At 41.4% G+C, this 16836-nt stretch overlaps 1 protein-coding gene across 1 annotated transcript in view; it reads left to right on the plus strand.

The window, feature by feature from the left end:
- Positions 1–16836, plus strand: part of LOC126457028 (glutathione S-transferase 1-like) — a 50429-nt gene that overhangs the window by 21337 nt on the left and 12256 nt on the right. The window lies entirely within an intron of this gene.

Raw genomic sequence — 16836 nt, forward strand, 5'->3', positions numbered from 1 at the left:
GTCCTAATGCATCTTTGAGTACTCCAAGCATATGGTAATCACTTGGAGCAAGGTCTGGCGAGTATGGTGGATGAGGAAGATACTCAAAATGCAGGTCTGTGATGGTTGAAACTGTTGTACGGGCAGTGTGAGGCCTTGCATTGTCATGTTGCAAAAGGACACCTGCTGACAGCAGTCCACGTCGCTTTGATTTGAATTCAGACCGCAGATGACTTTTTAGGAGATCTGTGTATGATGCACTGGTAACAGTGGTCCCTCTTGGTACGTAATTCTCCAAAATGACGCCTTTTTCGTCCCTAAAGAGAGTCAACATAACCTTCCCTACTAATGGTTCTGTTCGAAACTTGAAATTTAAAGGGCACTAATGCTGTTTCAGTATACGTTTTATAGAATTCTTTAAGTCTGTTTGTGAGGCAATGGGCGGATTGTGACGCCCTGAAAATATTTTAAGTTCAGAGTTGACGTGGCCGCACGGGCAGCTCGGCCAGGCGGGGCCCGGCAGCAAACGCGTGGTGGCGAACGTTAGCCGGACGAGAGGGGTGGCCCCAGCACATGGTCCAGCCGCGTGGCTCGGAATTCCATTGTGACGCTGTGTCGATGAAGGAGACACGTTGGGAGTGCCAAAGATGGCGGACTTTGTGAAACCTTAGTGGCAGACATTTCACTGTTCGTAGAGAAATTAATGGCAGCCAGATGAATCGTGCTACCTCAAAAAGAAACTTGTGCATTACCATTATTTGCAAGACGATTCTGATGGTGTAATAAGATTTTCAATATATTTATTACTTTATAGGTTAGGATCTGACGGTAAATTACACACGTAACACCCAGCAACGAGTTTCCAAAATCTAAACGTTTCATCCGATTTCGCCGATCTACGCGTCCTTAGAAAGCTATTAGCGTAAATGTAAATTGGTATGAATTACAGGCATGTAACGTAAATAGCATATGAGTTATTGGAGGTCAAAGTGGCCGATTATTATCGATCGCGTCAGGCCATAAGTACTCCACAGTTGCGCGAAGAAACGGTAGCAGCATGCTTATAAATATATTTATTCGTCTATGTCTTTGTTTATTTCTGATATATACTATTCATGAAGAATTTTTAAAAAATATTTACTGTGTTTTAGAAAGTACAGACACATTATGCTACTGGCCTACCTTTTGTTGCTATTCCTTTGATATTTATTTATTTAATTTGCTTATCTATTTAGTAATGTGTGTGTAAGAGCGTGTTTATGATCCAGCCATAGGAATATTTATTTAATTTCAAGTTTTTCGTATGTGTTTCAATATGTTTGAGAGTGCACATTGGCTTGGAGACATGGAGGGAGCGCTCTAGCCAATCACAGTGCTCGTTACTAAGACAGACGTATGGAGGATGTGGGGGAGCATCGTTTTCGGAGAGGACACCTGGGAGTTCTGGATGGTATATCAGAGCACGGGCATTGCTGGACGTGACGGCGCGATGGACGGGCAGTCGGCGGAAAGACTTGTACAGTGGAGCAGTTTGCGCATGGTCACGGAGGATAGAAATATTTCAGAGTGCCGGCCTGTGCTCTTGTGCGATTTCCGTGGCTTATGCAGTGAAAATGTAGTATGCATTCAGAAGTTAATATTTCGCGAGCTATGTTGTTGTTCATAACTAATTACGTGAAGCAGGAATCTATTGCTTCCCTGTTATTCAACTCATATTTTATTTAATTGCTGGACCATCGACACCAATAAGTGTTTTGCAGAAATACACCGCATCCTCAAAAGTACTTCCACTGTCGTACTCATCATTTAAAGTTGTTAAGATAGTACCTGCACATTTTAATCTTTTTATAAATTTATATGTTACATTCATAATTCGCCGTTGCCGGGTGATAGAAACCTTCGGCCATTCGAATCAAGTGTGGTTTCTTATAATTTACTGGAGAATCAGCAGTATTTGGCCTCTAATGCGGCAACTACGTATACCAGCCCCTAGACAACGAAACCAGCCAAAAATTTTAATATTGCAGCTCTGAGTCAGAGGGTACTTAGTAGAGGGCCACCTCATTTCGTTCATCACACCACACCATTTCATCATTTTATTTGAACGATTCTTGGGTACTGCTGGAATGTTTGGTTATCCCCCACTAGGTGACTTATGGAATCAATTCAGAGTCGTGCTGATAGATTTGTTAGTGGTAAGTTCGAGCGGGTGTTACAGAAAAGCTACGTGAACTCAAGTGGGAATCATTGGAGAAAAGACGTTATGTGGTAAAAAGTACTCTCCACAATGCATCGTATATTGGCTTGCGGAGTATGTATGTAGATAAAGATATAGAACTGCTTGCCAGTCGTGACATCATCGGCTGCTCAATATACTGCTGCAGCTCGGCCACTGCGGGAGCAGACTAGCGGCCACGTTGTGACTGCAGGCTGTTGTAAATACAGTGCGCACCATATTTTACTGCAGTTATCATGTAGATAAAAAGTTTTGATGACAAGGACGGTGGACAACTAGTAGAGTATGTGTGTAGTTTTCCTTTTCTATAGGACCACACGTGTAAGGATATCAGAAATGTGCTTACAAAGATAAATCTATTGAAAATTTTGATACATGCTATAACATCTATATCTAGATAGCATAACCATAACTTTATCATCATTTCTTCCTCTTTCAGCAAAGAGAATGATATTACAGTCCCTTTTACGTACTAGCGTGCTTTGTTCTCTAATACGTTCTAATAACAAAGTGAAACGTATCGCAGTTTAATCAAAATACACTGCAATAACGTGCGGCAGTAATGGCTACCGTTCAAAGTCACAGCAGCGGGACACTGCAGCGACATAGTTGTACAACTCACAAGTTGCGAAGGGTCTTCAACACAATCGAAAAATTGGTGGCACCCACGACCGCTCAACCGCAGCCACAAACAAGGAGATGGATCTGGGGTCCGAACATCTCATTTGAGGATCAGATTTTCATCAATAGGAATTGAAATGAATCGATCTAAGAGGTCACAAAATCATCCTATTGTCCGTGGAGTGTTATAATGCCATAAATTTTGACGCAAAGCAGGCACCTGTAACCTTAACCATGGTTGGTTGACCTATACTCTCTGTCCACATCTTCATCATTACTGTGCAATTCACATTTAAGTGAATGACATAAGGCTCGTTGAACCATTTCAGGTTACTGCTTCAACGTTCCGCCACCTAATAGCACGTGGAAAAACAGAGACCAAAATATTTACGTCTGAGCTTTGTTTTCCAACGAACGTACACTGATCAGACAGAACATTATGACCACCTACCTGACAGCGGGTATATCCACTTCTGGCACGAATAACAGCGGCTATAACCCTACCACTACTACTGTAATTTAGTATGGTTTTACCTAAATAACAGAAAACCCAGTCTCTGTTTTGCCATGAAAAAATAGTCCTGTTACGGAAAAAGCCACTTGTAACCGTCTTATTAAATTTAGTTTAGTTTCCAAATAAAGTACTCTATGGGAAAGTAGTCCTATTAATAGGAAAAGCTCGTCAATAGAGTTACCCTTTTTACAGGATTTGACCGTATGTTGTGTCTAATGGATAAGTAAATCAGATTACTCACTTCTTTTCCCAAGATCTTACCCAGTGGTTAGACCGAAATGCAATATGAATAATATTATACAGAAGCTAGGACAACTCAGTTCCAAGCTCATTTAGTGGTTTAATACATGTACTAATGGTCGCTAGCCTACCCAGTCAATGAAACAGTGAAGTATTGGAAAAGCAGAAATATTAATTTTTCTTACTTTCTTGAAACTGTTTAAGTGTCTTCTGCAAATAAATATTACTCCACTTAAATAATGTTGGCCTAGACCCTTATAGATTACGTTTTTAAAAGAGAAAAAGTCCAGTAGATAACTTCAAGGAAGCTAAATAAATTTGGCCAGGGTGGACCTTTAGAAAAGAAGTTTCCATAATCAAAAAATTTAAATACTAAAATACGCAGATACTAAAGTGCACACTTTTTATAGTAAATATTTCACCTCACGAAAACCCCTTTCTCATTGGAATTAACTTTCAACAGCTACTATTCTTTGAACTATGTATAGTCATTTAACAGATTCTAGTAAATTGGTTACACTCTGCTTGAATTTTATATGAGCAAACCTTTACTATAACACTTTGCAGTAGTTAATAAAACACAAATCACCAATTTAAATGAAGCCTCTTTATATGAACTTGGCACTTTATAAGTCTGTAAAATAGGATACTCGGATTTATCAAATACCAGGAAGGAACCCTATATAGGTGTACGATTAGAATGAAATAACAAGGAGAACCAGTTTCATTAATGTTCAAGAATGATTGTTAAAACACAGTTTAAATTAATGGTTCATACTGTTAAAAGTAAAAATACAAAAAGAATCTTATCTGGTGGCTGTAGGCTTGGGTGTGGCGAACAACTATGAGCGCTATACTACCCACAGTACAGCCTGCAATCATCTTGCTGTATGGGCTTGGTTTCTCTTCTTAGCGTCGTTTTACATACAGTAGCCAAACAACTCGCAACTGTGCCGTGAGCCATTTTCAGTCTTCATCCGAGGCATTTTTGTGCATATTTGCGGTCAAAACTTCTCCTGCTCCACAAAGGTGTTGCCTCAATCACTGCTGCCTACAGATTGTGCGACTTACTTCCCGCGCTTGCTCTGGCTAGCGCGCCAATTCGCCCTTGCCAGCTTTTCCACTACCCAGAGCCACTTTCGTTTCAAACAAAAGCATACTGGCTTTTGCATAACAACTATTTCTTACATTGTTCCTAAGCGTGACCATTTCTTAAATCGTCAAATTTACATCTTCATGAACAATCACAAAATTATTTAACGTAATAAACGATTTACATCGTATTTTACATACATTGCTCACATACAATGCAAAGACTTAGAAGTCCAGTACAGCACAATTTGCTTTGCATCTTCAGAAAATATAATACCAATACGCGAAAATTTTACAACAAATATGCACATCGTAGTTTTGCCATTGGAAGTTATTATGAAAATAAAAGATCTGTGATTTCTACACAACGAGCTTTTCGACGTCAGTTCAACATTCCACGCAACAACGCCCTTCCTAGTGCAAACACAGTTCGGTCTTGGGTTCGGCAGTTGGAGTCAACTGGCAGCACACTAAGAATAGATGCACATGGACGACGCAGATTCATCAGAACGCCAGAAAATGTGCAGCGGGTGAGAACAGCAGTTCAACAATCGCTGCAACGTTCTGCTCGACGGCATTCTGTTGCATTGGGGATTTCAGACCGCAGTTTGAGAAGGATTCTGCAATGCGTTTCGAAGTCCCATCCTTTAAAAATAATGATTGCTCAAGAATTACGCCCAGCAGACTACGTCAACCGTCAAAATCTGTTGAGCAAATGCTTGCTCAGATCCCTCCGAATGCAGCTTTCTTCAATAGTGACGAGGCACATTTTCATCTTAGTGGGTACGTGAATAAGCAAAACTTTCACTACTGGGCTGAAAATAACCCCCGAATTATCAAAATATCCACGGGTGTACTGCCGGTCTACAGTGTCCAATGGGCACAATATTTCGGCGATCATGCATGTCGCCATCATCAGGTATAAACTGACGGACTGAGCTCCTGTGAACGTGCCGGCACGGAGATTCGTACGCTATGGCTGCTCAGAGGGAACTGGGTTCGGTCGCGGCGGCGACCGATTTAAATACCCTCCGCCCGCGGCGCGCTCCTTCCGCCGTCCGCGCCCCGCGCCACGGTCGCGCGGTGGAACAGATTGCGACGGCGTCTGAGATGACGTCGGTGTGATGGCTCTGTCCACCGTGGTCGTCACAACTAGCCCTGCTAAGATTATAGCCACAGTCATGGTTTATGAGGTCGTCATTGGTGCGAATTTCGATGGCCTCTCTAACAACGCTGCCCCTGTATATCGACGTCTGTACCAGAATCCTCGTGCGTTCATACTCCATAGCGTGATTTTCCGACAAACAATGTTTAGCGACCGCCGACTTGCTCGGATAAATCAGTCGAGTGTGCCTCTGGTGTTCACGGCATCGATCCTCGACGGTACGCATCGTCTGACCAATATACGACTTGCCACATTGACACGGAATCTGGTACACGCCGGCCTTCCTCAAACCGAGGTCATCTTTGGCGCTTCCCACCAGTGCACGAGTTTTATTCGGAGGACAAAACACAGTTCCGACCCGGTGTTTCTTCAAAATGCGGGCGATTTTCCCCGAGGGTGCGCCTGTATATGGAATAAACGCAGTACCTACCTCCTGCCTCGTGATTTCATCCATCTCCACAGGTTGTGCTGTAGTGGTTGGATGGAGAGCACGTTGAATCTGCCACTCTGAGTACCCATTTTTTCGAAATACAGTTCTCAGATGTTCCAGTTCCTGGGGTAGACTCTCTGCGTTAGAGACAGTTCGCGCCCTATGTACTAGTGTTTTAAGTACCCCATTCCTCTGTGAAGGGTGGTGGCAGCTGTCTGCGTGCAAGTGTGCGTTGTCTTCCGATACACCCCATGACCTAGGGTGCCGTCAGCCCTTCCCTTGACCAAGACGTCAAGGAAAGGTAATTTACCCTCCGTTTCAGTCTCCATAGTGAATTTGATGTTGGGGTGTATGGAGTTTAGATGTGTAAGGAAGTCAAGGAGTTTATCCGTACCATGTGGCTAGATGACGAACGTGTCGTCCACGTAACGGAAAAAGCAATCAGGTTTCCATTCGGATGACGACAAGGCTTTCTCCTCGAAGTTCTCCATGTACAAATTCGCTACCACCGGTGAGAGTGGGCTAACCATGGCGACTCCCTCCGTTTGTTCTCCATTAAAAAGAAAATATGTGGAAGTCAAGACATGCCTAAATAGTTCAGTGGTCTTCTAATAAAACTTCTGACTAATCAGTTCTAGTGACTCGCAGGGGTACCCTCGTAAACAAGGAAACGACGCCAAAACTCACCATCACACCGACGTCATCTCAGACGCCGTCGCAATCTGTTCCACCGCGCGGCCGTGGCGCTGGGCGCGGACGGCGGAAGGAGCGCGCCGCGGGCGGAGGGTATTTTAATCGGCCGCCGCCGCGACCGAAGCCAGTTCTCTCTGAGTAACCATAGCGTACGGATCTCCGTGCCGGCCCGTTCACAGGAGCTCAGTCCGTCAGTTTACCTGATGATGGCGACATATATGATCGCCGAAATATTGTGCCCGTTGGACACTGTAGACCGGCAGTACACCCGTGGATATTTTGATTATCAAATACGATGGGAGAAACTCAAGAATCACAGCCCCCGAATTATTCGTGAAAGACCGCATCATTCTCCTATAGTGACAGTATGGTGTGCCAATCACAATTTGGCGTGGTAGGCCCTTACTTTTTTGAGGAGGAATGAGTGACCATGACAGTGAATTCCACACGTTATGCTTCAATGTTGCAAAATTTTCTGCAACCCAGAATGGACGAAATTGTTGAACATGGATTGGGGGACTTGTGGTTCCAACAAGATGGAGCTACTGCTCACACAGTTCGAAATTCACTTGATGCTTTGAGAGAAGTCTTCCAGGAACGCCGCATCTCTTTGAGGGGTGATGTCGGGTGAACTTCGCGGTCACCAGATTTGAGCATTTGGGACTACTTTCTTTGGGGATAGCTGAAGGAAAAGGTTTTCAAAAGCCGCCCTCACACCCTTTTAGAGTTAAAAGAACGGATTATTTACGAAGTGAATCCCATGTCCCGCGATATGTGTGCAAGAGCTGCTGGAAACTTCAGGGATCGTCTACATCAATGTTTTGATGCCAACGGCCGCCATATTGAGGACGTTATTTTCAAAACTAAATGAATGTAAAATGGTATATTGTACAAATTTAGAAAATAAAAACATTTTTTCTCTATACGTCCAGATTTACTTTTTATTGCTCCTTAAAACAGCTTTGTCGGTTCTGCCACACCCATTATATGCCTCTGTATCAATTATGTGTCGATACAGGTAAGCCTGATTGAAATACCCAAAAACAATAGGTTACATTACAGCATTGTCCTCCTGAACAAACACCATATACTTAAGTCTGTTGCGAGCTATATCATAAAAATACTAATTAAACATAAACTTTTTAACATTAATAATACTAAATTACTACACTTTAATAGAAAAAGTTGCTGCCCCAAGTGTGGGTATTACGGCAGTCCTTCAAAAATGGTTCAAATGGTTCTGAGCACTATGAGACTTAACATATGTGGTCATCAGTCCCCTAGAACTTAGAACTACTTAAACCTAACTAACCTAAGGACATCACACACATCCATGCCCGAGGCAGGATTCGAACCTGCGACCGTAGCACGGCAGTCCTTCTTGGCTCCTCTGAACCAATAGCATACTCTTTTCTTTTCGCTGCCTCTTTACGTTATCAAAAGCAGTCCATTTTACATTTTCTTTAAGAACACTGTGTGCATTCTTCCTTGTAGGCTGCCCCTTTTATTTTGACATAATTTTTAGCAGTCCTTTTTCGTCAAAAGCCTTGGGTTTGTTGTGCCTCTAAGGCTGCATTATTTCACTTAACTGTCCTGTAAGTAACACACTTGTTTCAATTTTCCATCATTGCACATTTATACAAAAGTATCTCAGAATCTGAAACTGGACAGATATTGATATGGTTCCAATAAAATTTATGCATAATACAGGTTTAACAAGTACCAGTTCAACAATGTTAAATTTGGAAAATATTAACTTTTCATCGTGCCATTTGGCTCGTGCTTCTGCTTTTCGTCTATTTAGTTCTCTCACCATTTCCTTTTTCTTTACGAAATCCATTTCTTTACTGGGTGGGTATTCTAACACTTCTTCTATCAGACTTTTAGTTTTATGGCCTAACATAGTTTCTGCAGGTGTGAAACCAGTAGTTTCATGTTGTAATGAATTCATGACTACTTAAAATTTTGGAAAAAATTTGCCCCAAGCATTATGGTTTTGGTGACAGTATGTCCTGCATAGCCGTCCTAATTCTCAGATATAGCGTGCTATGGGATTACTAGATGGATGGCAGGGTGAAATGTGTGTTACTTCTATTCCTTTTTGCTCCATTTCCTCCAACCATATTTTTGCGAAAAACTGCGGATCATTGTCAGATAGTTCTCTCCTTGGTATTCCAATTTCGTTAAAGTATTCCGATATTTTACGGAAAACCGCTGTAGCCGTGGCTTTCTGGTTGGATACTGCTTAATAAACTTTGAAAATACATCTAAAATAACTAGAGTGTAGGTAAAATTCCCAGCAGTTTTAGGCACATGCCCATAACGGTCCACAGACAGTAGCTCTAAGTTATCTAGAACATTGAGAGTCTGCATAGCACCTCTGTTAGTATTGTTGGCCACTTTAGCCCTCTGACAAACATCGCATGACTTTAAACATTCTGTGACCTTTTGCAATTGATTACTCCCAATTTTGACAATACTTGCAATTTCTCATGGCACTTTCTTGCCCCACAATATCCATACGCCAAATGAAAGTAATCAGTTAATTCTATTTCAACCTGTGATTGCCAACAGGCTTTCCATTCTTCACTATTTTTCCCTTTTCGAATAAACAGTACTCCTTTAAATATTTTGTAAAATTTGTTTATCTGTGGACAATCATTACTGTCAAATTTGACCTTCAGTTATTTCCACACTTCATCTTCGTTTTGGAATCTCTTAACATTATTATATATATTGGCTATTCTTGCACTACCAACTACATCTTTGAAGTATAACTTTTTAAAAGTTCCATTCTCATTGTTTTCTAAATCGATTTGCTCATTACCTTCAGGTAGCCTTGACAGTGCATCAGCAATTTGGTTTTCTGCTCCTTTCACGTACAACATGTCTTTGTCTACCATTACTTCTTGTCATGAAATGGTATTCACTTCTTTACTTTCTAAGCCGGGTGGTTCTTTCTTCTTTTCGATCGCAAAGTCCATCGCGATGCTTAGTTGTTGCCGTTTACTAATCATTTCCTCTTGTGGTTTCTTTTTTTTAGGATCCGTTATATCTTCCGGATCCTGTGTTGATTTTACTGCTTCTCAGGCCTCGTCATTCACAGATTTTATTTTCTCTTGACTAATTTCTTTTTCCTGTTTAGTGTCCAGTTTCAGCAACTTTTCCACGAAATATTCTCATTCTCTGATATTCTCGTTTGTATCAGACATAGTTTTTCAGTAACCTTCTTTTCCTCCGATACTGAATCACTAGACTGATTGATTTCTTAATTTTCATTTAAGTTGGCATCTTCGCTATCACTGTCAGCTTCTAACATGAAGCCTTTCTCAATTTGTTTCAGAACTCTAGATCGTCACTTGTCTCGTAATTCACGCATTTCTGCATTTGTTCTATAGTGACGAGTTCCTGTTGTTTATCTTTTGTAGCAGGCAGGCGGTTTTCTTCTGTTGGAAGTTCGTCTTCATTAGAACTGTCTTCCTCATCTTCCCTGCCGTCATCAGATTACACTTAATAAACATTATAATCTTTTTGGATTTCTATCCATCACACAAATTCGTTTTCCTTCAAACGAGACTTATAAATGACAGAAACGTTACCCGCAGATTCGTTGTCACAGAATGATTCTTCAGCAACGTGTAAATCTGCATCTCTTACTTCACGTCTGCTTACGACCTCTTCATTTTCCCTAGCATTAGCGTCACGCGCCCTCTGCATAGTGCTTCTTGATTTAATTGTATTGGCAGATCGCGTACTCTGCGTGGTTCCAGACAATAAACATTTCTGCTTTACCTCCTTTACGGTTGTAGTACCGCTATCTTCCTTTTCATTACATTGCTTTATACCGTCATATAGATTACTCACCTGTATACCTGAATTGGTTACAGCAGGCGATGCCACATCTACTGGCTTACTTGCAGTCTCAGCTGATTGCCCTGTGATGTTACTCTTCGTCTGCTATAGAAATAGTTTTCGCTACAGCGTTCTGCTGCAGTGGCTTGTTAAATTACGAAATACGTCCGTTACTAGCCAACTGTGATTCACCTGCAGTACCATCTGTCACGGCAGGCCTAGTGTCCAGCATCTCATCTGCACCGTACTGCAACGAATCAAAGCTTCTCTGTCCATGTCGAGAATAGTTCTTGCGTTTGGGCATCCTCTACCTTATTCCCTCATCAATCCGACCTTCAACGTTCGAGTTATTTAGTTCAACTCCTCTCTATGGAAGCTATTTTGCGGCCTATGTCCTCTTCCGAAATGTTTGGAGGACAATCTTCCTATGCCTCTTCCTCTCTGAACAGTATTAACACGATACTGATTATGATTCTGCTCATCATTGCTGTTATTCCTATCCTTTCTTTCATCCAAGAGGTTATTATTCTGACCGAAGTTGTCTTCCCGCCAGTGGTCTTGGTCAATCATTTAATCTAAAGATGCAGAAAAAGTACGGTGGTTACTGCCCACATATCTTTTGGAGTCTTCTGCTAATTTTTTCCGGAGTTCCCATATGATTTCAAAAATCACTCCTTCGATTCCACAAATGAGCCAGTCTTCTATACTATGAGTCACAAAATTCTTTCATGTTAATTCAGCCTTTACCTTCGAACATTCTCATCATTATAAACTCACGCCAGAGGCTTTTTCTATCTGCACGGACCAATATTCGTCCAAGAACTTCTGTCTAAATTCACTGAAGGTCATTGCTTCAGTACTTAATTCCCCATCGTTTAGCATCTCCAGCTAAACAAATAATTACTATATTTACTTTTTCCTGACCTGTGATATTTTCAGGAAATAGCCCTTCGCCGTTCTCAATAAAGTCCACAGGGGATAATCCACTATGTTTTCAGTAAAAGTCAAATTTTTATTAGCCCTCTAGTACCTTGTAAATTGGAGTTCTGTCTACCACCTAAGGGCCATTACTCGAAATCTCTCTTTATAGGTCACTAACTTTATCTTGTATTATTGCAACACTTCTCTTCGCAATGCTCTACTTTCATTTCTAGGTTTTTCTCAGTCTCCTAAACAGTCATCCTCAGGTGAGAAATCTGTTCATTTGCTTTCGCTATTGCTGTCTTAATATGGGAAAATTTTTCCTCAACCTTTAACTCTACCATAGGCTCGACCTGTTCCTGTATTTTCTCTACTTCAGTTTCAAATCTGTCATTAATGCTCAAAATTTCTGCGTGTATATTACCAACAGTTTCACCTAAATCTTTCACATCTTTGTTATGTTACTAAGTTCCTTAGTCAGAAAGCCTATTTTATTATTAACTTTTTCTAACTTTTGGTTATTCCTTTCCATTTGTTCACTCTGTTTCTTGAGGTTTACCTTTACGCTGGCAGTGTTTTTAGACAGTCATTCCATTTCTTCAGATAGCCTTTTAGTAACCTTAACCCGTCCCTTACTAATTTTATTCCGACTTTCAAGTTTTTTATTTTGTGCTTGCATTTGTTTGCTTAGAACTGAAGTGTTCCTGTTTGGTGCTAACAGCTGTGTATGCAAACTGTGCAGTAATACATACAAATCAATCGGTTGTTGTTCATTGTGTTTCATCATTGTTTACCCTCTTGTCTTCCTCCTCTGAATCTACTTCCATCTTAATCTGAGATGGCATTAACAGCACAGAAGTCTCATTCCCCAAATCAGTATTTTCTTCCTCCTTTTTCATCAATGAAATCGATTCCTCTCTGTCCTGCGCCCGTTCACGGTTGATAGAAGTGTCATCACTCTTATCCTCCTGCTTTACTTCTCTATACTGCATATACTCGTACTTATCTTTGTCCATTTTTAATAATTGCTTAAATCAAATGTATAATTAGTTATACTGCTATAACTTTCTCTTAACTATTTTAACAAATTCGTGTCCCTTATGAGACGTTTATACGTCTTCCAAGCGAATCCTACCTATCTGTAAAATGTATAACTGTGCTTAACTACTTAATGGACTCCTGACTGCTGTAAAAGGTCCTGTCACCAGACGCCATATATAACCCTACAACCACTATTGTAATTTAGTATATCTTTACCTAAATAACAGAAAACCCTGTCTCGGTGTTGTCACATATACTATACCTGAATGGAACAAATAGTCCTGTTACGGGAAAAGCCACGTATAACCCTCTTACTAAAATTTAGTTTAATTTCCAAATAATGTACACTATGGGAGAATAGTCCTGTTAATAGTAAAAGCTAATCGACAGAGTTACCCTTTTTACAGGATTTGACCGTGTGTTGTGTCTAATGGCTAAGTAAATCAGAATATTAACTTCTTTTCGAAGATCTTACCCAGCGGTTAGATAGAAATGCAGTATAAATGATATGATGTTGAAGCTAGGACAACTCAGTTGATTTCTTGGTTTAAAACATGTACTAATAGTCGCCAGCCTATCGAGGCAATGAGACAGTGATATATTGGAAAAGCAAAAGTATGAATTTTTCTTCCTTTCCTGCTACTGTTTAAGTTGCTTCTTCAAAAGTATTACTCCACTTAAACAATGTTGGGCTACACCCTTAAACATTAAGTTTTTAAAAGAGAAAAAGTCCAGTAGACAGCTTCAAGGAAGCTAAAAAAATTTGGCCGTTCAGAAAATTTGAACATTCAGAAATACACTTTCCGTAATCAACAAACTTAAATACTAAAATACGTAGATACTAAAGTGCACACTTTTTATATTGAGGGTTTCACGAAAACCTCTTTCTTATTGGGATTTATTTTCAACAGCTACTATTCTTTGAACCAACTCTGTATAGTCATTTATCAGATTCTAGTTACTTGGTTACACTCTGTTTGAACATTATGTAAGCAAACTTTTACTATAACACTTTGCAGTTGTTAATAAAACATAAAAAAACAATTTAAATGGTGCCTCTTTATATAGAATTGGCACCGAAAGTCTGTAAAATAGGATACTCGGATTAATCAAATACCAGAAAGGAACCCTATGTGTATGATTAGGATGAAATAAGAGGGTGAACCAGTTTCTTTAAAGTTTATGAACCATTATTAAAACCCAGTTTAAATCAATGGTTCACTCTGTACAAAAGTAAATATACGAAATAATCTTATCTGGTGGCTGTAGGCTTGGATGTGGCGAACAATTATGACAGCTACACTACCACAGTAAGTCCTGCAATCATCTCGCTGTGTCAGATGCAGTGACCGAGCGGTTCTAGGCGCTTCAGTCTGAACCGCGCGACCACTGCGGTGGCAGGTTCGAATCCCGCCTCGGGCATAGATGTGTGTGATGTCCTTAGGTTAGGTAGGTTTAAGTAGTTCTAAGTTCTAGGGGACTGATGACCTCAGATGTTAAGTCCCATTGTGTTCAGAACCATTTGAACCATTTTTTCATCTCGCTGTATCGGCTTAATTTCTCTTCTTGGCGGCGTTCAATTTTACATACAGTAGCCAAACAACTCGCAGCTATGCGGTAAGCCGTTTGCAGTCTTCATCCGAGGCATTTATGTGCAAATTTGCAAGCAAAGCTTCTGCTACTCCACATAGGTGTTGCGTCAGTCCCTGCTTCCAACAGACTGAGTGGCTTACTTCCCGCGCTTGTCCTAGGCAGCGCGCAAATTCACCCTTGTCACTTTTTCCACTCCCCATAGCCACTTTCGTTCCAAACAAAAGCATACTGGGTTTTACGTGACACCTATTTCTTACATTGTTCCTAAGCGTGACCATTTCTTAAATTGTCAGATTTTCATCAGCAGGAACAATTTGTACACACACATATTTTTAAACACAAAAATGTCATCAGAACTCAACATTGAGCTCCTCGAATCAACCCGTGACACTCCTGGCCTTGTGACATGGCGCATTATCTTGTTGAAAAATGCCACTGCCGTCGTGAAACGTGATCGTCGTCATGAAGGAGTGTACATGGTCTGCAACCAGTGTACCATACACCCTGGCTGTCACGGTGCCTTTCACGAGCTCCATTGGAGTCATGAATGCCCACGGGTATGCTCCCAAGAGCATACTGGAGCCGCTGCCGTTTGTTTCCACCCCGCAGTACAGGTGCTCCCCTGGAAGATGAGGGATTCCCGCCCTCCCACCGGCATGTTGAAGAAGATATCGGAAACCATCAGTCCATGCAACTCTCTGCCACTGCGGCAACGCCCAGTGCAAATGGTCACGGGTCGATGTCATGGTGTTAACACTGGCACATGCACGGGTCGTCGGCTGCGGAGGTTGATCATTAGGAGTATTCGGTGCACTGTATGTTCAGAGACACCGTTACTACACCCACTATTAAAGTCTGATGTTGGTTCCGCCACAGTATGCCGCCTACCCCGTTTTACCAGTCTGCGCAGCCTATGACGTGTAACATTTGTAATGTGGGGTGGCCGCCCAACCCCACGGCCTCTGGACGTGGTTTCACCTTGGTTTCGCCACATGTTGAAGACACTCATCGCAGCACACTGTTCGACCAACCGACAAGTCGTGCAGCTCCCAAAATGCTCATGCCGAACTTCCGCGACATCACAATCTGCCCTCTGTCAATCTCCGACAGATTGCACGCCTTCCCCACACGGAGAGAACATACACTGATACTACGTGCCCCGTGCTTGTGTCTGACTAGCAGCCATTCCTCTCCAGGTGACGCTGCAATCGCCTGGGCGGGTTAATATCGATAGTAGGTCAGTGGTCATAATGTTATGGCTGATCAGCGTTGTGCAAAACCGAATATGTATAATTATCAGCTAATATAGTGAGCAAACTAATTTTTTTTATTAATGGCTCCAGATGATGTGTATTATGTTTCTCATTTTTTCTATTAATATGCAGAGAATGCTAACAACAATACATGTTACGGCGCGTGCATTGCTTATTGTTATTCCTGCCATTGCAAAACTTCTACTACTCAGGATTACTTCTAAGACCCCCAGTTCGTCTTCCGAAGTTGTTTTAGTTCGACTACTACATAACTTCCTCCAAGTTTTGCGCAACTTTTGGAATATAAACAGTTCAGGCAAGAAGGGCATAGAAACTTCTGTAATTTCGTGGTACGGAAGAAAGTTAACCATTAGCTCGTTAGATAGTTTTACCAATAAGGAAGTTCTGAATCGAATTATGGAAAAAAATTATGGCACATCTTACCTAAAAGAAGCGGTAGATTGATAGCAGACATCTTGAGGCATAAAGGAATCGTATGGATATGTTAGTAGAGAAAAGTGTGTTTGTTTGTTCGTTTGTTTGTGTGTGTGTGTATGTGTGTGTGTGTGTGTGTGTGTGTGTGGGTGTGGGTGGGTGGGTGGATGGTGGGGTTGGGGGTAGATCGTAGAGTAAGATCAAGACATGAATACGACAAGGGGGTTCAAGAAGGTTGCAACAGTTATACGGGGTTGACGAGACTTGAACAGCATGGAGAGCTGCATCGAGCCATTTTTGGGACTGAAGACCAGCAATTACAACAATATAAACAGCCTGAAAAATCTGTTTCACAACAGTACACGAATTTTCCAAAATTAGCCTCGTATTTGAGCCTTTGCGCGAAATAGTAATTAGACATCGATTACGTTTCTTAATTTTATAAGAAATGTCGATCCATACCTTTACTAACAGACAGTGTACCTGAATATGGTATGATGATGTGACGAGTTGAAGGACATGACTCACACGTAGCGCTGTTGACTGGCACTTGGTCCTTAATACCGGAACGACTTCTGTTATTCTGCCGTAAAGGCTGAAGTATCAGTCCGTACTTTAACAAGCAGTTATCATCGGGAGCAGAAGAGTTGCTCGTTTTCATACACACTTCATTATTCTTAATCCTAGCTCAAACATAACACAGGCGTGTGAAAAGGCACACAAAGCAGAATAATTCACAGCGTATGCTGTGGTCTGATTCACTTGACAGTC

Source organism: Schistocerca serialis, chromosome 2 (genome assembly GCF_023864345.2).
Source record: "Schistocerca serialis cubense isolate TAMUIC-IGC-003099 chromosome 2, iqSchSeri2.2, whole genome shotgun sequence".
In the NCBI taxonomy this organism is placed as follows: domain Eukaryota; kingdom Metazoa; phylum Arthropoda; class Insecta; order Orthoptera; family Acrididae; genus Schistocerca; species Schistocerca serialis.